The sequence below is a fragment of the Crinia signifera genome, chromosome 3 (genome assembly GCF_055691185.1).
Source record: "Crinia signifera chromosome 3, ASM5569118v1, whole genome shotgun sequence".
Taxonomy (NCBI): Eukaryota; Metazoa; Chordata; class Amphibia; order Anura; family Myobatrachidae; genus Crinia; species Crinia signifera.
In genome coordinates this window covers 321,806,586-321,825,873 of record NC_139219.1, presented here as the reverse complement: position 1 = coordinate 321,825,873, position 19,288 = coordinate 321,806,586, and the positions used below count along the sequence as shown (strand labels likewise).

The following is a 19,288-nucleotide window of genomic DNA, read 5'->3' as shown; positions in this document are numbered from 1 at the left end:
CTAAATATAAAAATGTCCTCTACTTTGAACACTTGATCAATATCAATGCCATTCATTATATAAGATAGGAGATTCTGATACTAAACCAGCCTCGTGTTAAGACTTACAGCAATCTAAAGTGTGGAATGGGCATTAACTTGCATCCTTATCAGATGTGGACACTCTGGTGTCTTTGAACCTCTAGCAAGTTATAATGATTATCATTGCTCCATACTCTAAGAGACACCATTAGAACCCTGGAAAGCCGCAGATCCTGAGTACACTGAAAATCTACAGTTGCTCACGAAACATTTTCAACGCAGGGGATGTAGCTCAGTGGTAGAGCGCATGCTTTGCATGTATGAGGCCCCGGGTTCAATCCCCGGCATCTCCATCTTTTGCAAAATCAAGATTCTTGCTTAACTGTATGCATCCTCTCCAAAAGAGACGCCTTGAAAAGCCTTATTCTGCAATGCTCAGTAGGCAGTCATAGCATACATCCTGTGCGTCTTTCTACCAAGGTATGATACTGCTGATCAAACTAAATATAAAAATGTCCTTTACTTTGAACACTTGATCAATATCAATGCCATTCATTATATAAGATAGGAGATTCTGATACGAAACCAGCCTCGTGTTAAGACTTACAGCAATCTAAAGTGTGGAATGGGCATTAACTTGCATCCTTATCAGATGTGGACACTCTGGTGTCTTTGAACCTCTAGCAAGTTATAATGATTATCATTGCTCCATACTCTAAGAGACACCATTAGAACCCTGGAAAGCCGCAGATCCTGAGTACACTGAAAATCTACAGTTGCTCACGAAACATTTTCAACGCAGGGGATGTAGCTCAGTGGTAGAGCGCATGCTTTGCATGTATGAGGCCCTGGGTTCAATCCCCGGCATCTCCATCTTTTGCAAAATCAAGATTCTTGCTTAACTGTATGCATCCTCTCCAAAAGAGACGCCTTGAAAAGCCTTATTCTGCAATGCTCAGTAGGCAGTCATAGCATACATCCTGTGCGTCTTTCTACCAAGGTATGATACTGCTGATCAAACTAAATATAAAAATGTCCTCTATTTTGAACACTTGATCAATATCAATGCCATTCATTATATAAGATAGGAGATTCTGATACTAAACCAGCCTCGTGTTAAGACTTACAGCAATCTAAAGTGTGGAATGGGCATTAACTTGCATCCTTATCAGATGTGGACACTCTGGTGTCTTTGAACCTCTAGCAAGTTATAATGATTATCATTGCTCCATACTCTAAGAGACACCATTAGAACCCTGGAAAGTTGCAGATCCTGAGTACACTAAAAATCTACAGTTGCTCACGAAACGTTTTCAACGCAGGGGATGTAGCTCAGTGGTAGAGCGCATGCTTTGCATGTATGAGGCCCCGGGTTCAATCCCCGGCATCTCCATCTTTTGCAAAATCAAGATTCTTGCTTAACTGTATGCATCCTCTCCAAAAGAGACGCCTTGAAAAGCCTTATTCTGCAATGCTCAGTAGGCAGTCATAGCATACATCCTGTGCGTCTTTCTACCAAGGTATGATACTGCTGATCAAACTAAATATAAAAATGTCCTTTACTTTGAACACTTGATCAATATCAATGCCATTCATTATATAAGATAGGAGATTCTGATACGAAACCAGCCTCGTGTTAAGACTTACAGCAATCTAAAGTGTGGAATGGGCATTAACTTGCATCCTTATCAGATGTGGACACTCTGGTGTCTTTGAACCTCTAGCAAGTTATAATGATTATCATTGCTCCATACTCTAAGAGACACCATTAGAACCCTGGAAAGCCGCAGATCCTGAGTACACTGAAAATCTACAGTTGCTCACGAAACATTTTCAACGCAGGGGATGTAGCTCAGTGGTAGAGCGCATGCTTTGCATGTATGAGGCCCTGGGTTCAATCCCCGGCATCTCCATCTTTTTCAAAATCAAGATTCTTGCTTAACTGTATGCATCCTCTCCAAAAGAGACGCTTTGAAAAGCCTTATTCTGCAATGCTCAGTAGGCAGTCATAGCATACATCCTGTGCGTCTTTCTACCAAGGTATGATACTGCTGATCAAACTAAATATAAAAATGTCCTCTACTTTGAACACTTGATCAATATCAATGCCATTCATTATATAAAATAGGAGATTCTGATACTAAACCAGCCTCGTGTTAAGACTTACAGCAATCTAAAATGTGGAATGGGCATTAACTTGCATCCTTATCAGATGTGGACACTCTGGTGTCTTTGAACCTCTAGCAAGTTATAATGATTATCATTGCTCCATACTCTAAGAGACACCATTAGAACCCTGGAAAGTTGCAGATCCTGAGTACACTGAAAATCTACAGTTGCTCACGAAACGTTTTCAACGCAGGGGATGTAGCTCAGTGGTAGAGCGCATGCTTTGCATGTATGAGGCCCCGGGTTCAATCCCCGGCATCTCCATCTTTTGCAAAATCAAGATTCTTGCTTAACTGTATGCATCCTCTCCAAAAGAGACGCCTTGAAAAGCCTTATTCTGCAATGCTCAGTAGGCAGTCATAGCATACACCCTGTGCGTCTTTCTACCAAGGTATGATACTGCTGATCAAACTAAATATAAAAATGTCCTCTACTTTGAACACTTGATCCATATCAATGCCATTCATTATATAAGATAGGAGATTCTGATACTAAACCAGCCTCGTGTTAAGACTTACAGCAATCTAAAGTGTGGAATGGGCATTAACTTGCATCCTTATCAGATGTGGACACTCTGGTGTCTTTGAACCTCTAGCAAGTTATAATGATTATCATTGCTCCATACTCTAAGAGACACCATTAGAACCCTGGAAAGTTGCAGATCCTGAGTACACTGAAAATCTACAGTTGCTCACGAAACGTTTTCAACGCAGGGGATGTAGCTCAGTGGTAGAGCGCATGCTTTGCATGTATGAGGCCCCGGGTTCAATCCCCGGCATCTCCATCTTTTGCAAAATCAAGATTCTTGCTTAACTGTATGCATCCTCTCCAAAAGAGACGCCTTGAAAAGCCTTATTCTGCAATGCTCAGTAGGCAGTCATAGCATACATCCTGTGCGTCTTTCTACCAAGGTATGATACTGCTGATCAAACTAAATATAAAAATGTCCTTTACTTTGAACACTTGATCAATATCAATGCCATTCATTATATAAGATAGGAGATTCTGATACTAAACCAGCCTCGTGTTAAGACTTACAGCAATCTAAAGTGTGGAATGGGCATTAACTTGCATCCTTATCAGATGTGGACACTCTGGTGTCTTTGAACCTCTAGCAAGTTATAATGATTATCATTGCTCCATACTCTAAGAGACACCATTAGAACCCTGGAAAGCCGCAGATCCTGAGTACACTGAAAATCTACAGTTGCTCACGAAACATTTTCAACGCAGGGGATGTAGCTCAGTGGTAGAGCGCATGCTTTGCATGTATGAGGCCCCGGGTTCAATCCCCGGCATCTCCATCTTTTGCAAAATCAAGATTCTTGCTTAACTGTATGCATCCTCTCCAAAAGAGACGCCTTGAAAAGCCTTATTCTGCAATGCTCAGTAGGCAGTCATAGCATACATCCTGTGCGTCTTTCTACCAAGGTATGATACTGCTGATCAAACTAAATATAAAAATGTCCTCTACTTTGAACACTTGATCAATATCAATGCCATTCATTATATAAAATAGGAGATTCTGATACTAAACCAGCCTCGTGTTAAGACTTACAGCAATCTAAAATGTGGAATGGGCATTAACTTGCATCCTTATCAGATGTGGACACTCTGGTGTCTTTGAACCTCTAGCAAGTTATAATGATTATCATTGCTCCATACTCTAAGAGACACCATTAGAACCCTGGAAAGTTGCAGATCCTGAGTACACTGAAAATCTACAGTTGCTCACGAAACGTTTTCAACGCAGGGGATGTAGCTCAGTGGTAGAGCGCATGCTTTGCATGTATGAGGCCCCGGGTTCAATCCCCGGCATCTCCATCTTTTGCAAAATCAAGATTCTTGCTTAACTGTATGCATCCTCTCCAAAAGAGACGCCTTGAAAAGCCTTATTCTGCAATGCTCAGTAGGCAGTCATAGCATACATCCTGTGCGTCTTTCTACCAAGGTATGATACTGCTGATCAAACTAAATATAAAAATGTCCTCTACTTTGAACACTTGATCAATATCAATGCCATTCATTATATAAAATAGGAGATTCTGATACTAAACCAGCCTCGTGTTAAGACTTACAGCAATCTAAAATGTGGAATGGGCATTAACTTGCATCCTTATCAGATGTGGACACTCTGGTGTCTTTGAACCTCTAGCAAGTTATAATGATTATCATTGCTCCATACTCTAAGAGACACCATTAGAACCCTGGAAAGTTGCAGATCCTGAGTACACTGAAAATCTACAGTTGCTCACGAAACGTTTTCAACGCAGGGGATGTAGCTCAGTGGTAGAGCGCATGCTTTGCATGTATGAGGCCCCGGGTTCAATCCCCGGCATCTCCATCTTTTGCAAAATCAAGATTCTTGCTTAACTGTATGCATCCTCTCCAAAAGAGACGCCTTGAAAAGCCTTATTCTGCAATGCTCAGTAGGCAGTCATAGCATACATCCTGTGCGTCTTTCTACCAAGGTATGATACTGCTGATCAAACTAAATATAAAAATGTCCTCTACTTTGAACACTTGATCAATATCAATGCCATTCATTATATAAAATAGGAGATTCTGATACTAAACCAGCCTCGTGTTAAGACTTACAGCAATCTAAAATGTGGAATGGGCATTAACTTGCATCCTTATCAGATGTGGACACTCTGGTGTCTTTGAACCTCTAGCAAGTTATAATGATTATCATTGCTCCATACTCTAAGAGACACCATTAGAACCCTGGAAAGTTGCAGATCCTGAGTACACTGAAAATCTACAGTTGCTCACGAAACGTTTTCAACCCAGGGGATTTTGCTCAGTGGTAGAGCGCATGCTTTGCATGTATGAGGCCCCGGGTTCAATCCCCGGCATCTCCAACTTTTGCAAAATCAAGATTCTTGCTTAACTGTATGCATCCTCTCCAAAAGAGACGCCTTGAAAAGCCTTATTCTGCAATGCTCAGTAGGCAGTCATAGCATACATCCTGTGCGTCTTTCTACCAAGGTATGATACTGCTGATCAAACTAAATATAAAAATGTCCTCTACTTTGAACACTTGATCAATATCAATGCCATTCATTATATAAAATAGGAGATTCTGATACTAAACCAGCCTCGTGTTAAGACTTACAGCAATCTAAAATGTGGAATGGGCATTAACTTGCATCCTTATCAGATGTGGACACTCTGGTGTCTTTGAACCTCTAGCAAGTTATAATGATTATCATTGCTCCATACTCTAAGAGACACCATTAGAACCCTGGAAAGTTGCAGATCCTGAGTACACTGAAAATCTACAGTTGCTCACGAAACGTTTTCAACGCAGGGGATGTAGCTCAGTGGTAGAGCGCATGCTTTGCATGTATGAGGCCCCGGGTTCAATCCCCGGCATCTCCATCTTTTGCAAAATCAAGATTCTTGCTTAACTGTATGCATCCTCTCCAAAAGAGACGCCTTGAAAAGCCTTATTCTGCAATGCTCAGTAGGCAGTCATAGCATACATCCTGTGCGTCTTTCTACCAAGGTATGATACTGCTGATCAAACTAAATATAAAAATGTCCTCTACTTTGAACACTTGATCCATATCAATGCCATACATTATATAAGATAGGAGATTCTGATACTAAACCAGCCTCGTGTTAAGACTTACAGCAATCTAAAGTGTGGAATGGGCATTAACTTGCATCCTTATCAGATGTGGACACTCTGGTGTCTTTGAACCTCTAGCAAGTTATAATGATTATCATTGCTCCATACTCTAAGAGACACCATTAGAACCCTGGAAAGTTGCAGATCCTGAGTACACTGAAAATCTACAGTTGCTCACGAAACGTTTTCAACGCAGGGGATGTAGCTCAGTGGTAGAGCGCATGCTTTGCATGTATGAGGCCCCGGGTTCAATCCCCGGCATCTCCATCTTTTGCAAAATCAAGATTCTTGCTTAACTGTATGCATCCTCTCCAAAAGAGACGCCTTGAAAAGCCTTATTCTGCAATGCTCAGTAGGCAGTCATAGCATACATCCTGTGCGTCTTTCTACCAAGGTATGATACTGCTGATCAAACTAAATATAAAAATGTCCTTTACTTTGAACACTTGATCAATATCAATGCCATTCATTATATAAGATAGGAGATTCTGATACTAAACCAGCCTCGTGTTAAGACTTACAGCAATCTAAAGTGTGGAATGGGCATTAACTTGCATCCTTATCAGATGTGGACACTCTGGTGTCTTTGAACCTCTAGCAAGTTATAATGATTATCATTGCTCCATACTCTAAGAGACACCATTAGAACCCTGGAAAGCCGCAGATCCTGAGTACACTGAAAATCTACAGTTGCTCACGAAACATTTTCAACACAGGGGATGTAGCTCAGTGGTAGAGCGCATGCTTTGCATGTATGAGGCCCCGGGTTCAATCCCCGGCATCTCCATCTTTTGCAAAATCAAGATTCTTGCTTAACTGTATGCATCCTCTCCAAAAGAGACGCCTTGAAAAGCCTTATTCTGCAATGCTCAGTAGGCAGTCATAGCATACATCCTGTGCGTCTTTCTACCAAGGTATGATACTGCTGATCAAACTAAATATAAAAATGTCCTCTATTTTGAACACTTGATCAATATCAATGCCATTCATTATATAAGATAGGAGATTCTGATACTAAACCAGCCTCGTGTTAAGACTTACAGCAATCTAAAGTGTGGAATGGGCATTAACTTGCATCCTTATCAGATGTGGACACTCTGGTGTCTTTGAACCTCTAGCAAGTTATAATGATTATCATTGCTCCATACTCTAAGAGACACCATTAGAACCCTGGAAAGTTGCAGATCCTGAGTACACTAAAAATCTACAGTTGCTCACGAAACGTTTTCAACGCAGGGGATGTAGCTCAGTGGTAGAGCGCATGCTTTGCATGTATGAGGCCCCGGGTTCAATCCCCGGCATCTCCATCTTTTGCAAAATCAAGATTCTTGCTTAACTGTATGCATCCTCTCCAAAAGAGACGCCTTGAAAAGCCTTATTCTGCAATGCTCAGTAGGCAGTCATAGCATACATCCTGTGCGTCTTTCTACCAAGGTATGATACTGCTGATCAAACTAAATATAAAAATGTCCTTTACTTTGAACACTTGATCAATATCAATGCCATTCATTATATAAGATAGGAGATTCTGATACGAAACCAGCCTCGTGTTAAGACTTACAGCAATCTAAAGTGTGGAATGGGCATTAACTTGCATCCTTATCAGATGTGGACACTCTGGTGTCTTTGAACCTCTAGCAAGTTATAATGATTATCATTGCTCCATACTCTAAGAGACACCATTAGAACCCTGGAAAGCCGCAGATCCTGAGTACACTGAAAATCTACAGTTGCTCACGAAACATTTTCAACGCAGGGGATGTAGCTCAGTGGTAGAGCGCATGCTTTGCATGTATGAGGCCCCGGGTTCAATCCCCGGCATCTCCATCTTTTGCAAAATCAAGATTCTTGCTTAACTGTATGCATCCTCTCCAAAAGAGACGCCTTGAAAAGCCTTATTCTGCAATGCTCAGTAGGCAGTCATAGCATACACCCTGTGCGTCTTTCTACCAAGGTATGATACTGCTGATCAAACTAAATATAAAAATGTCCTCTACTTTGAACACTTGATCCATATCAATGCCATTCATTATATAAGATAGGAGATTCTGATACTAAACCAGCCTCGTGTTAAGACTTACAGCAATCTAAAGTGTGGAATGCGCATTAACTTGCATCCTTATCAGATGTGGACACTCTGGTGTCTTTGAACCTCTAGCAAGTTATAATGATTATCATTGCTCCATACTCTAAGAGACACCATTAGAACCCTGGAAAGTTGCAGATCCTGAGTACACTGAAAATCTACAGTTGCTCACGAAACGTTTTCAACGCAGGGGATGTAGCTCAGTGGTAGAGCGCATGCTTTGCATGTATGAGGCCCCGGGTTCAATCCCCGGCATCTCCATCTTTTGCAAAATCAAGATTCTTGCTTAACTGTATGCATCCTCTCCAAAAGAGACGCCTTGAAAAGCCTTATTCTGCAATGCTCAGTAGGCAGTCATAGCATACATCCTGTGCGTCTTTCTACCAAGGTATGATACTGCTGATCAAACTAAATATAAAAATGTCCTTTACTTTGAACACTTGATCAATATCAATGCCATTCATTATATAAGATAGGAGATTCTGATACTAAACCAGCCTCGTGTTAAGACTTACAGCAATCTAAAGTGTGGAATGGGCATTAACTTGCATCCTTATCAGATGTGGACACTCTGGTGTCTTTGAACCTCTAGCAAGTTATAATGATTATCATTGCTCCATACTCTAAGAGACACCATTAGAACCCTGGAAAGCCGCAGATCCTGAGTACACTGAAAATCTACAGTTGCTCACGAAACATTTTCAACGCAGGGGATGTAGCTCAGTGGTAGAGCGCATGCTTTGCATGTATGAGGCCCCGGGTTCAATCCCCGGCATCTCCATCTTTTGCAAAATCAAGATTCTTGCTTAACTGTATGCATCCTCTCCAAAAGAGACGCCTTGAAAAGCCTTATTCTGCAATGCTCAGTAGGCAGTCATAGCATACATCCTGTGCGTCTTTCTACCAAGGTATGATACTGCTGATCAAACTAAATATAAAAATGTCCTCTACTTTGAACACTTGATCAATATCAATGCCATTCATTATATAAAATAGGAGATTCTGATACTAAACCAGCCTCGTGTTAAGACTTACAGCAATCTAAAATGTGGAATGGGCATTAACTTGCATCCTTATCAGATGTGGACACTCTGGTGTCTTTGAACCTCTAGCAAGTTATAATGATTATCATTGCTCCATACTCTAAGAGACACCATTAGAACCCTGGAAAGTTGCAGATCCTGAGTACACTGAAAATCTACAGTTGCTCACGAAACGTTTTCAACGCAGGGGATGTAGCTCAGTGGTAGAGCGCATGCTTTGCATGTATGAGGCCCCGGGTTCAATCCCCGGCATCTCCATCTTTTGCAAAATCAAGATTCTTGCTTAACTGTATGCATCCTCTCCAAAAGAGACGCCTTGAAAAGCCTTATTCTGCAATGCTCAGTAGGCAGTCATAGCATACATCCTGTGCGTCTTTCTACCAAGGTATGATACTGCTGATCAAACTAAATATAAAAATGTCCTCTACTTTGAACACTTGATCCATATCAATGCCATTCATTATATAAGATAGGAGATTCTGATACTAAACCAGCCTCGTGTTAAGACTTACAGCAATCTAAAGTGTGGAATGGGCATTAACTTGCATCCTTATCAGATGTGGACACTCTGGTGTCTTTGAACCTCTAGCAAGTTATAATGATTATCATTGCTCCATACTCTAAGAGACACCATTAGAACCCTGGAAAGTTGCAGATCCTGAGTACACTGAAAATCTACAGTTGCTCACGAAACGTTTTCAACGCAGGGGATGTAGCTCAGTGGTAGAGCGCATGCTTTGCATGTATGAGGCCCCGGGTTCAATCCCCGGCATCTCCATCTTTTGCAAAATCAAGATTCTTGCTTAACTGTATGCATCCTCTCCAAAAGAGACGCCTTGAAAAGCCTTATTCTGCAATGCTCAGTAGGCAGTCATAGCATACATCCTGTGCGTCTTTCTACCAAGGTATGATACTGCTGATCAAACTAAATATAAAAATGTCCTTTACTTTGAACACTTGATCAATATCAATGCCATTCATTATATAAGATAGGAGATTCTGATACTAAACCAGCCTCGTGTTAAGACTTACAGCAATCTAAAGTGTGGAATGGGCATTAACTTGCATCCTTATCAGATGTGGACACTCTGGTGTCTTTGAACCTCTAGCAAGTTATAATGATTATCATTGCTCCATACTCTAAGAGACACCATTAGAACCCTGGAAAGCCGCAGATCCTGAGTACACTGAAAATCTACAGTTGCTCACGAAACCTTTTCAACGCAGGGGATGTAGCTCAGTGGTAGAGCGCATGCTTTGCATGTATGAGGCCCCGGGTTCAATCCCCGGCATCTCCATCTTTTGCAAAATCAAGATTCTTGCTTAACTGTATGCATCCTCTCCAAAAGAGACGCCTTGAAAAGCCTTATTCTGCAATGCTCAGTAGGCAGTCATAGCATACATCCTGTGCGTCTTTCTACCAAGGTATGATACTGCTGATCAAACTAAATATAAAAATGTCCTCTACTTTGAACACTTGATCAATATCAATGCCATTCATTATATAAGATAGGAGATTCTGATACTAAACCAGCCTCGTGTTAAGACTTACAGCAATCTAAAGTGTGGAATGGGCATTAACTTGCATCCTTATCAGATGTGGACACTCTGGTGTCTTTGAACCTCTAGCAAGTTATAATGATTATCATTGCTCCATACTCTAAGAGGCACCATTAGAACCCTGGAAAGCCGCAGATCCTGAGTACACTGAAAATCTACAGTTGCTCACGAAACATTTTCAACGCAGGGGATGTAGCTCAGTGGTAGAGCGCATGCTTCGCATGTATGAGGCCCCGGGTTCAATCCCCGGCATCTCCATCTTTTGCAAAATCAAGATTCTTGCTTAACTGTATGCATCCTCTCCAAAAGAGACGCCTTGAAAAGCCTTATTCTGCAATGCTCAGTAGGCAGTCATAGCATACATCCTGTGCGTCTTTCTACCAAGGTATGATACTGCTGATCAAACTAAATATAAAAATGTCCTCTACTTTGAACACTTGATCAATATTAATGCCATTCATTATATAAGATAGGAGATTCTGATACTAAACCAGCCTCGTGTTAAGACTTACAGCAATCTAAAGTGTGGAATGGGCATTAACTTGCATCCTTATCAGATGTGGACACTCTGGTGTCTTTGAACCTCTAGCAAGTTATAATGATTATCATTGCTCCATACTCTAAGAGACACCATTAGAACCCTGGAAAGTTGCAGATCCTGAGTACAATGAAAATCTACAGTTGCTCACGAAACGTTTTCAACGCAGGGGATGTAGCTCAGTGGTAGAGCGCATGCTTTGCATGTATGAGGCCCCGGGTTCAATCCCCGGCATCTCCATCTTTTGCAAAATCAAGATTCTTGCTTAACTGTATGCATCCTCTCCAAAAGAGACGCCTTGAAAAGCCTTATTCTGCAATGCTCAGTAGGCAGTCATAGCATACATCCTGTGCGTCTTTCTACCAAGGTATGATACTGCTGATCAAACTAAATATAAAAATGTCCTCTACTTTGAACACTTGATCAATATCAATGCCATTCATTATATAAAATAGGAGATTCTGATACTAAACCAGCCTCGTGTTAAGACTTACAGCAATCTAAAATGTGGAATGGGCATTAACTTGCATCCTTATCAGATGTGGACACTCTGGTGTCTTTGAACCTCTAGCAAGTTATAATGATTATCATTGCTCCATACTCTAAGAGACACCATTAGAACCCTGGAAAGTTGCAGATCCTGAGTACACTGAAAATCTACAGTTGCTCACGAAACGTTTTCAACGCAGGGGATGTAGCTCAGTGGTAGAGCGCATGCTTTGCATGTATGAGGCCCCGGGTTCAATCCCCGGCATCTCCATCTTTTGCAAAATCAAGATTCTTGCTTAACTGTATGCATCCTCTCCAAAAGAGACGCCTTGAAAAGCCTTATTCTGCAATGCTCAGTAGGCAGTCATAGCATACATCCTGTGCGTCTTTCTACCAAGGTATGATACTGCTGATCAAACTAAATATAAAAATGTCCTCTACTTTGAACACTTGATCCATATCAATGCCATTCATTATATAAGATAGGAGATTCTGATACTAAACCAGCCTCGTGTTAAGACTTACAGCAATCTAAAGTGTGGAATGGGCATTAACTTGCATCCTTATCAGATGTGGACACTCTGGTGTCTTTGAACCTCTAGCAAGTTATAATGATTATCATTGCTCCATACTCTAAGAGACACCATTAGAACCCTGGAAAGTTGCAGATCCTGAGTACACTGAAAATCTACAGTTGCTCACGAAACATTTTCAACGCAGGGGATGTAGCTCAGTGGTAGAGCGCATGCTTTGCATGTATGAGGCCCCGGGTTCAATCCCCGGCATCTCCATCTTTTGCAAAATCAAGATTCTTGCTTAACTGTATGCATCCTCTCCAAAAGAGACGCCTTGAAAAGCCTTATTCTGCAATGCTCAGTAGGCAGTCATAGCATACATCCTGTGCGTCTTTCTACCAAGGTATGATACTGCTGATCAAACTAAATATAAAAATGTCCTTTACTTTGAACACTTGATCAATATCAATGCCATTCATTATATAAGATAGGAGATTCTGATACTAAACCAGCCTCGTGTTAAGACTTACAGCAATCTAAAGTGTGGAATGGGCATTAACTTGCATCCTTATCAGATGTGGACACTCTGGTGTCTTTGAACCTCTAGCAAGTTATAATGATTATCATTGCTCCATACTCTAAGAGACACCATTAGAACCCTGGAAAGCCGCAGATCCTGAGTACACTGAAAATCTACAGTTGCTCACGAAACCTTTTCAACGCAGGGGATGTAGCTCAGTGGTAGAGCGCATGCTTTGCATGTATGAGGCCCCGGGTTCAATCCCCGGCATCTCCATCTTTTGCAAAATCAAGATTCTTGCTTAACTGTATGCATCCTCTCCAAAAGAGACGCCTTGAAAAGCCTTATTCTGCAATGCTCAGTAGGCAGTCATAGCATACATCCTGTGCGTCTTTCTACCAAGGTATGATACTGCTGATCAAACTAAATATAAAAATGTCCTCTACTTTGAACACTTGATCAATATCAATGCCATTCATTATATAAGATAGGAGATTCTGATACTAAACCAGCCTCGTGTTAAGACTTACAGCAATCTAAAGTGTGGAATGGGCATTAACTTGCATCCTTATCAGATGTGGACACTCTGGTGTCTTTGAACCTCTAGCAAGTTATAATGATTATCATTGCTCCATACTCTAAGAGACACCATTAGAACCCTGGAAAGCCGCAGATCCTGAGTACACTGAAAATCTACAGTTGCTCACGAAACATTTTCAACGCAGGGGATGTAGCTCAGTGGTAGAGCGCATGCTTCGCATGTATGAGGCCCCGGGTTCAATCCCCGGCATCTCCATCTTTTGCAAAATCAAGATTCTTGCTTAACTGTATGCATCCTCTCCAAAAGAGACGCCTTGAAAAGCCTTATTCTGCAATGCTCAGTAGGCAGTCATAGCATACATCCTGTGCGTCTTTCTACCAAGGTATGATACTGCTGATCAAACTAAATATAAAAATGTCCTCTACTTTGAACACTTGATCAATATTAATGCCATTCATTATATAAGATAGGAGATTCTGATACTAAACCAGCCTCGTGTTAAGACTTACAGCAATCTAAAGTGTGGAATGGGCATTAACTTGCATCCTTATCAGATGTGGACACTCTGGTGTCTTTGAACCTCTAGCAAGTTATAATGATTATCATTGCTCCATACTCTAAGAGACACCATTAGAACCCTGGAAAGTTGCAGATCCTGAGTACAATGAAAATCTACAGTTGCTCACGAAACGTTTTCAACGCAGGGGATGTAGCTCAGTGGTAGAGCGCATGCTTTGCATGTATGAGGCCCCGGGTTCAATCCCCGGCATCTCCATCTTTTGCAAAATCAAGATTCTTGCTTAACTGTATGCATCCTCTCCAAAAGAGACGCCTTAAAAAGCCTTATTCTGCAATGCTCAGTAGGCAGTCATAGCATACATCCTGTGCGTCTTTCTACCAAGGTATGATACTGCTGATCAAACTAAATATAAAAATGTCCTTTACTTTGAACACTTGATCAATATCAATGCCATTCATTATATAAGATAGGAGATTCTGATACTAAACCAGCCTCGTGTTAAGACTTACAGCAATCTAAAGTGTGGAATGGGCATTAACTTGCATCCTTATCAGATGTGGACACTCTGGTGTCTTTGAACCTCTAGCAAGTTATAATGATTATCATTGCTCCATACTCTAAGAGACACCATTAGAACCCTGGAAAGCCGCAGATCCTGAGTACACTGAAAATCTACAGTTGCTCACGAAACATTTTCAACGCAGGGGATGTAGCTCAGTGGTAGAGCGCATGCTATGAGGCCCCGGGTTCAATCCCCGGCATCTCCATCTTTTGCAAAATCAAGATTCTTGCTTAACTGTATGCATCCTCTCCAAAAGAGACGCCTTGAAAAGCCTTATTCTGCAATGCTCAGTAGGCAGTCATAGCATACATCCTGTGCGTCTTTCTACCAAGGTATGATACTGCTGATCAAACTAAATATAAAAATGTCCTCTACTTTGAACACTTGATCAATATCAATGCCATTCATTATATAAGATAGGAGATTCTGATACTAAACCAGCCTCGTGTTAAGACTTACAGCAATCTAAAGTGTGGAATGGGCATTAACTTGCATCCTTATCAAATGTGGACACTCTGGTGTCTTTGAACCTCTAGCAAGTTATAATGATTATCATTGCTCCATACTCTAAGAGACACCATTAGAACCCTGGAAAGTTGCAGATCCTGAGTACACTGAAAATCTACAGTTGCTCACGAAACGTTTTCAACGCAGGGGATGTAGCTCAGTGGTAGAGCGCATGCTTTGCATGTATGAGGCCCCGGGTTCAATCCCCGGCATCTCCATCTTTTGCAAAATCAAGATTCTTGCTTAACTGTATGCATCCTCTCCAAAAGAGACGCCTTGAAAAGCCTTATTCTGCAATGCTCAGTAGGCAGTCATAGCATACATCCTGTGCGTCTTTCTACCAAGGTATGATACTGCTGATCAAACTAAATATAAAAATGTCCTCTACTTTGAACACTTGATCAATATCAATGCCATTCATTATATAAAATAGGAGATTCTGATACTAAACCAGCCTCGTGTTAAGACTTACAGCAATCTAAAATGTGGAATGGGCATTAACTTGCATCCTTATCAGATGTGGACACTCTGGTGTCTTTGAACCTCTAGCAAGTTATAATGATTATCATTGCTCCATACTCTAAGAGACACCATTAGAACCCTGGAAAGTTGCAGATCCTGAGTACACTGAAAATCTACAGTTGCTCACGAAACGTTTTCAACCCAGGGGATTTTGCTCAGTGGTAGAGCGCATGCTTTGCATGTATGAGGCCCCGGGTTCAATCCCCGGCATCTCCAACTTTTGCAAAATCAAGATTCTTGCTTAACTGTATGCATCCTCTCCAAAAGAGACGCCTTGAAAAGCCTTATTCTGCAATGCTCAGTAGGCAGTCATAGCATACATCCTGTGCGTCTTTCTATCAAGGTATGATACTGCTGATCAAACTAAATATAAAAATGTCCTCTACTTTGAACACTTGATCAATATCAATGCCATTCATTATATAAGATAGGAGATTCTGATACTAAACCAGCCTCGTGTTAAGACTTACAGCAATCTAAAGTGTGGAATGGGCATTAACTTGCATCCTTATCAGATGTGGACACTCTGGTGTCTTTGAACCTCTAGCAAGTTATAATGATTATCATTGCTCCATACTCTAAGAGACACCATTAGAACCCTGGAAAGTTGCAGATCCTGAGTACACTGAAAATCTACAGTTGCTCACGAAACATTTTCAACGCAGGGGATGTAGCTCAGTGGTAGAGCGCATGCTTTGCATGTATGAGGCCCCGGGTTCAATCCCCGGCACCTCCATCTTTTGCAAAATCAAGATTCTTGCTTAACTGTATGCATCCTCTCCAAAAGAGACGCCTTGAAAAGCCTTATTCTGCAATGCTCAGTAGGCAGTCATAGCATACATCCTGTGCGTCTTTCTACCAAGGTATGATACTGCTGATCAAACTAAATATAAAAATGTCCTCTACTTTGAACACTTGATCAATATCAATGCCATTCATTATATAAAATAGGAGATTCTGATACTAAACCAGCCTCGTGTTAAGACTTACAGCAATCTAAAATGTGGAATGGGCATTAACTTGCATCCTTATCAGATGTGGACACTCTGGTGTCTTTGAACCTCTAGCAAGTTATAATGATTATCATTGCTCCATACTCTAAGAGACACCATTAGAACCCTGGAAAGCCGCAGATCCTGAGTACACTGAAAATCTACAGTTGCTCACGAAACATTTTCAACGCAGGGGATGTAGCTCAGTTGTAGAGCGCATGCTTCGCATGTATGAGGCCCCGGGTTCAATCCCCGGCATCTCCATCTTTTGCAAAATCAAGATTCTTGCTTAACTGTATGCATCCTCTCCAAAAGAGACGCCTTGAAAAGCCTTATTCTGCAATGCTCAGTAGGCAGTCATAGCATACATCCTGTGCGTCTTTCTACCAAGGTATGATACTGCTGATCAAACTAAATATAAAAATGTCCTCTACTTTGAACACTTGATCAATATCAATGCCATTCATTATATAAGATAGGAGATTCTGATACTAAACCAGCCTCGTGTTAAGACTTACAGCAATCTAAAGTGTGGAATGGGCATTAACTTGCATCCTTATCAGATGTGGGCACTCTGGTGTCTTTGAACCTCTAGCAAGTTATAATGATTATCATTGCTCCATACTCTAAGAGACACCATTAGAACCCTGGAAAGTTGCAGATCCTGAGTACACTGAAAATCTACAGTTGCTCACGAAACGTTTTCAACGCAAGGGATGTAGCTCAGTGGTAGAGCGCATGCTTTGCATGTATGAGGCCCCGGGATCAATCCCCGGCATCTCCATCTTTTGCAAAATCAAGATTCTTGCTTAACTGTATGCATCCTCTCCAAAAGAGACGCCTTGAAAAGCCTTATTCTGCAATGCTCAGTAGGCAGTCATAGCATACATCCTGTGCGTCTTTCTACCAAGGTATGATACTGCTGATCAAACTAAATATAAAAATGTCCTCTACTTTGAACACTTGATCAATATCAATGCCATTCATTATATAAGATAGGAGATTCTGATACTAAACCAGCCTCGTGTTAAGACTTACAGCAATCTAAAGTGTGGAATGGGCATTAACTTGCATCCTTATCAGATGTGGACACTCTAGTGTCTTTGAACCTCTAGCAAGTTATAATGATTATCATTGCTCCATACTCTAAGAGACACCATTAGAACCCTGGAAAGCCGCAGATCCTGAGTACACTGAAAATCTGCAGTTGCTCACGAAAAATTTCAGCGCAGGGGATGTAGCTCAGTGGTAGAGCGCATGCTTCGCATGTATGAGGCCCCGGGTTCAATCCCCGGCATCTCCATCTTTTGCAAAATCAAGATTCTTGCTTAACTGTATGCATCCTCTCCAAAAGAGACGCCTTGAAAAGCCTTATTCTGCAATGCTCAGTAGGCAGTCATAGCATACATCCTGTGCGTCTTTCTACCAAGGTATGATACTGCTGATCAAACTAAATATAAAAATGTCCTCTACTTTGAACACTTGATCAATATCAATGCCATTCATTATATAAAATAGGAGATTCTGATACTAAACCAGCCTCGTGTTAAGACTTACAGCAATCTAAAGTGTGGAATGGGCATTAACTTGCATCCTTATCAGATGTGGGCACTCTGGTGTCTTTGAACCTCTAGCAAGTTATAATGATTATCATTGCTCCATACTCTAAAAGACACCATTAGAACCCTGGAAAGTTGCAGATCCTGAGTACACTGAAAATCTACAGTTGCTCACGAAATATTTTCAACGCAGGGGATGTAGCTCAGTGGTAGAGCGCATGCTTTGCATGTATGAGGCCCCGGGTTCAATCCCCGGCATCTCCATCTTTTGCAAAATCAAGATTCTTGCTTAACTGTATGCATCCTCTCCAAAAGAGACGCCTTGAAAAGCCTTATTCTGCAATGCTCAGTAGGCAGTCATAGCATACATCCTGTGCGTCTTTCTACCAAGGTATGATACTGCTGATCAAACTAAATATAAAAATGTCCTCTACTTTGAACACTTGATCAATATCAATGCCATTCATTATATAAAATAGGAGATTCTGATACTAAACCAGCCTCGTGTTAAGACTTACAGCAATCTAAAGTGTGGAATGGGCATTAACTTGCATCCTTATCAGATGTGGACACTCTGGTGTCTTTGAACCTCCAGCAAGTTATAATGATTATCATTGCTCCATACTCTAAGAGACACCATTAGAACCCTGGAAAGTTGCAGATCCTGAGTACACTGAAAATCTACAGTTGCTCACGAAACGTTTTCAACGCAGGGGATGTAGCTCAGAGGTAGAGCGCATGCTTTGCATGTATGAGGCCCCGGGTTCAATCCCCGGCATCTCCATCTTTTGCAAAATCAAGATTCTTGCTTAACTGTATGCATCCTCTCCAAAAGAGACGCCTTGAAAATCCTTACTCTGCAATGCTCAGTAGGCAGTCATAGCATACATCCTGTGCGTCTTTCTACCAAGGTATGATACTGCTGATCAAACTAAATATAAAAATGTCCTCTACTTTGAACACTTGATCAATATCAATGCCATTCATTATATAAGATAGGAGATTCTGATACTAAACCAGCCTCGTGTTAAGACTTACAGCAATCTAAAGTGTGGAATGGGCATTAACTTGCATCCTTATCAGATGTGGACACTCTGGTGTCTTTGAACCTCTAGCAAGTTATAATGATTATCATTGCTCCATACTCTAAGAGACACCATTAGAACCCTGGAAAGTTGCAGATCCTGAGTACACTGAAAATCTACAGTTGCTCACGAAACGTTTTCAACGCAGGGGATGTAGCTCAGTGGTAGAGCGCATGCTTTGCATGTATGAGGCCCCAGGTTCAATCCCTGGCATCTCCATCTTTTGCAAAATCAAGATTCTTGCTTAACTGTATGCATCCTCTCCAAAAGAGACGCCTTGAAAATCCTTACTCTGCAATGCTCAGTAGGCAGTCATAGCATACATCCTGTGCGTCTTTCTACCAAGGTATGATACTGCTGATCAAACTAAATATAAAAATGTCCTCTACTTTGAACACTTGATCAATATCAATGCCATTCATT

At 41.2% G+C, this 19,288-nt stretch overlaps 36 non-coding genes across 36 annotated transcripts; all 36 read left to right on the top strand.

Moving 5' to 3' along the window:
• The first annotated feature begins 301 nt into the window (after positions 1-301).
• Positions 302-373, top strand: TRNAA-UGC (transfer RNA alanine (anticodon UGC)). The gene has a single exon. It is a non-coding gene; the product is annotated as a tRNA-Ala (tRNA).
• Positions 374-821: 448 nt separating this feature from the next.
• On the top strand, positions 822-893 carry TRNAA-UGC (transfer RNA alanine (anticodon UGC)). Its single transcript has one exon. It is a non-coding gene; the product is annotated as a tRNA-Ala (tRNA).
• A 448-nt stretch (positions 894-1,341) lies between these two features.
• TRNAA-UGC (transfer RNA alanine (anticodon UGC)) lies at positions 1,342-1,413 on the top strand. The gene has a single exon. It is a non-coding gene; the product is annotated as a tRNA-Ala (tRNA).
• Positions 1,414-1,861: 448 nt separating this feature from the next.
• On the top strand, positions 1,862-1,933 carry TRNAA-UGC (transfer RNA alanine (anticodon UGC)). The gene has a single exon. It is a non-coding gene; the product is annotated as a tRNA-Ala (tRNA).
• A 448-nt stretch (positions 1,934-2,381) lies between these two features.
• Positions 2,382-2,453, top strand: TRNAA-UGC (transfer RNA alanine (anticodon UGC)). Its single transcript has one exon. It is a non-coding gene; the product is annotated as a tRNA-Ala (tRNA).
• A 448-nt stretch (positions 2,454-2,901) lies between these two features.
• On the top strand, positions 2,902-2,973 carry TRNAA-UGC (transfer RNA alanine (anticodon UGC)). Its single transcript has one exon. It is a non-coding gene; the product is annotated as a tRNA-Ala (tRNA).
• Positions 2,974-3,421: 448 nt separating this feature from the next.
• On the top strand, positions 3,422-3,493 carry TRNAA-UGC (transfer RNA alanine (anticodon UGC)). Its single transcript has one exon. It is a non-coding gene; the product is annotated as a tRNA-Ala (tRNA).
• A 448-nt stretch (positions 3,494-3,941) lies between these two features.
• TRNAA-UGC (transfer RNA alanine (anticodon UGC)) lies at positions 3,942-4,013 on the top strand. The gene has a single exon. It is a non-coding gene; the product is annotated as a tRNA-Ala (tRNA).
• Positions 4,014-4,461: 448 nt separating this feature from the next.
• Positions 4,462-4,533, top strand: TRNAA-UGC (transfer RNA alanine (anticodon UGC)). The gene has a single exon. It is a non-coding gene; the product is annotated as a tRNA-Ala (tRNA).
• Positions 4,534-4,981: 448 nt separating this feature from the next.
• On the top strand, positions 4,982-5,053 carry TRNAA-UGC (transfer RNA alanine (anticodon UGC)). Its single transcript has one exon. It is a non-coding gene; the product is annotated as a tRNA-Ala (tRNA).
• Positions 5,054-5,501: 448 nt separating this feature from the next.
• On the top strand, positions 5,502-5,573 carry TRNAA-UGC (transfer RNA alanine (anticodon UGC)). The gene has a single exon. It is a non-coding gene; the product is annotated as a tRNA-Ala (tRNA).
• Positions 5,574-6,021: 448 nt separating this feature from the next.
• TRNAA-UGC (transfer RNA alanine (anticodon UGC)) lies at positions 6,022-6,093 on the top strand. The gene has a single exon. It is a non-coding gene; the product is annotated as a tRNA-Ala (tRNA).
• Positions 6,094-6,541: 448 nt separating this feature from the next.
• On the top strand, positions 6,542-6,613 carry TRNAA-UGC (transfer RNA alanine (anticodon UGC)). The gene has a single exon. It is a non-coding gene; the product is annotated as a tRNA-Ala (tRNA).
• A 448-nt stretch (positions 6,614-7,061) lies between these two features.
• On the top strand, positions 7,062-7,133 carry TRNAA-UGC (transfer RNA alanine (anticodon UGC)). Its single transcript has one exon. It is a non-coding gene; the product is annotated as a tRNA-Ala (tRNA).
• Positions 7,134-7,581: 448 nt separating this feature from the next.
• TRNAA-UGC (transfer RNA alanine (anticodon UGC)) lies at positions 7,582-7,653 on the top strand. Its single transcript has one exon. It is a non-coding gene; the product is annotated as a tRNA-Ala (tRNA).
• Positions 7,654-8,101: 448 nt separating this feature from the next.
• Positions 8,102-8,173, top strand: TRNAA-UGC (transfer RNA alanine (anticodon UGC)). Its single transcript has one exon. It is a non-coding gene; the product is annotated as a tRNA-Ala (tRNA).
• A 448-nt stretch (positions 8,174-8,621) lies between these two features.
• On the top strand, positions 8,622-8,693 carry TRNAA-UGC (transfer RNA alanine (anticodon UGC)). Its single transcript has one exon. It is a non-coding gene; the product is annotated as a tRNA-Ala (tRNA).
• Positions 8,694-9,141: 448 nt separating this feature from the next.
• Positions 9,142-9,213, top strand: TRNAA-UGC (transfer RNA alanine (anticodon UGC)). The gene has a single exon. It is a non-coding gene; the product is annotated as a tRNA-Ala (tRNA).
• A 448-nt stretch (positions 9,214-9,661) lies between these two features.
• Positions 9,662-9,733, top strand: TRNAA-UGC (transfer RNA alanine (anticodon UGC)). Its single transcript has one exon. It is a non-coding gene; the product is annotated as a tRNA-Ala (tRNA).
• A 448-nt stretch (positions 9,734-10,181) lies between these two features.
• Positions 10,182-10,253, top strand: TRNAA-UGC (transfer RNA alanine (anticodon UGC)). The gene has a single exon. It is a non-coding gene; the product is annotated as a tRNA-Ala (tRNA).
• A 448-nt stretch (positions 10,254-10,701) lies between these two features.
• TRNAA-CGC (transfer RNA alanine (anticodon CGC)) lies at positions 10,702-10,773 on the top strand. Its single transcript has one exon. It is a non-coding gene; the product is annotated as a tRNA-Ala (tRNA).
• Positions 10,774-11,221: 448 nt separating this feature from the next.
• TRNAA-UGC (transfer RNA alanine (anticodon UGC)) lies at positions 11,222-11,293 on the top strand. The gene has a single exon. It is a non-coding gene; the product is annotated as a tRNA-Ala (tRNA).
• Positions 11,294-11,741: 448 nt separating this feature from the next.
• On the top strand, positions 11,742-11,813 carry TRNAA-UGC (transfer RNA alanine (anticodon UGC)). Its single transcript has one exon. It is a non-coding gene; the product is annotated as a tRNA-Ala (tRNA).
• Positions 11,814-12,261: 448 nt separating this feature from the next.
• On the top strand, positions 12,262-12,333 carry TRNAA-UGC (transfer RNA alanine (anticodon UGC)). Its single transcript has one exon. It is a non-coding gene; the product is annotated as a tRNA-Ala (tRNA).
• A 448-nt stretch (positions 12,334-12,781) lies between these two features.
• TRNAA-UGC (transfer RNA alanine (anticodon UGC)) lies at positions 12,782-12,853 on the top strand. Its single transcript has one exon. It is a non-coding gene; the product is annotated as a tRNA-Ala (tRNA).
• Positions 12,854-13,301: 448 nt separating this feature from the next.
• TRNAA-CGC (transfer RNA alanine (anticodon CGC)) lies at positions 13,302-13,373 on the top strand. The gene has a single exon. It is a non-coding gene; the product is annotated as a tRNA-Ala (tRNA).
• Positions 13,374-13,821: 448 nt separating this feature from the next.
• On the top strand, positions 13,822-13,893 carry TRNAA-UGC (transfer RNA alanine (anticodon UGC)). Its single transcript has one exon. It is a non-coding gene; the product is annotated as a tRNA-Ala (tRNA).
• A 960-nt stretch (positions 13,894-14,853) lies between these two features.
• TRNAA-UGC (transfer RNA alanine (anticodon UGC)) lies at positions 14,854-14,925 on the top strand. The gene has a single exon. It is a non-coding gene; the product is annotated as a tRNA-Ala (tRNA).
• A 448-nt stretch (positions 14,926-15,373) lies between these two features.
• TRNAA-UGC (transfer RNA alanine (anticodon UGC)) lies at positions 15,374-15,445 on the top strand. Its single transcript has one exon. It is a non-coding gene; the product is annotated as a tRNA-Ala (tRNA).
• A 448-nt stretch (positions 15,446-15,893) lies between these two features.
• On the top strand, positions 15,894-15,965 carry TRNAA-UGC (transfer RNA alanine (anticodon UGC)). Its single transcript has one exon. It is a non-coding gene; the product is annotated as a tRNA-Ala (tRNA).
• A 448-nt stretch (positions 15,966-16,413) lies between these two features.
• TRNAA-CGC (transfer RNA alanine (anticodon CGC)) lies at positions 16,414-16,485 on the top strand. Its single transcript has one exon. It is a non-coding gene; the product is annotated as a tRNA-Ala (tRNA).
• A 448-nt stretch (positions 16,486-16,933) lies between these two features.
• On the top strand, positions 16,934-17,005 carry TRNAA-UGC (transfer RNA alanine (anticodon UGC)). The gene has a single exon. It is a non-coding gene; the product is annotated as a tRNA-Ala (tRNA).
• A 447-nt stretch (positions 17,006-17,452) lies between these two features.
• Positions 17,453-17,524, top strand: TRNAA-CGC (transfer RNA alanine (anticodon CGC)). The gene has a single exon. It is a non-coding gene; the product is annotated as a tRNA-Ala (tRNA).
• Positions 17,525-17,972: 448 nt separating this feature from the next.
• TRNAA-UGC (transfer RNA alanine (anticodon UGC)) lies at positions 17,973-18,044 on the top strand. Its single transcript has one exon. It is a non-coding gene; the product is annotated as a tRNA-Ala (tRNA).
• Positions 18,045-18,492: 448 nt separating this feature from the next.
• On the top strand, positions 18,493-18,564 carry TRNAA-UGC (transfer RNA alanine (anticodon UGC)). The gene has a single exon. It is a non-coding gene; the product is annotated as a tRNA-Ala (tRNA).
• A 448-nt stretch (positions 18,565-19,012) lies between these two features.
• TRNAA-UGC (transfer RNA alanine (anticodon UGC)) lies at positions 19,013-19,084 on the top strand. The gene has a single exon. It is a non-coding gene; the product is annotated as a tRNA-Ala (tRNA).
• The last annotated feature ends 204 nt before the right edge of the window (positions 19,085-19,288 follow it).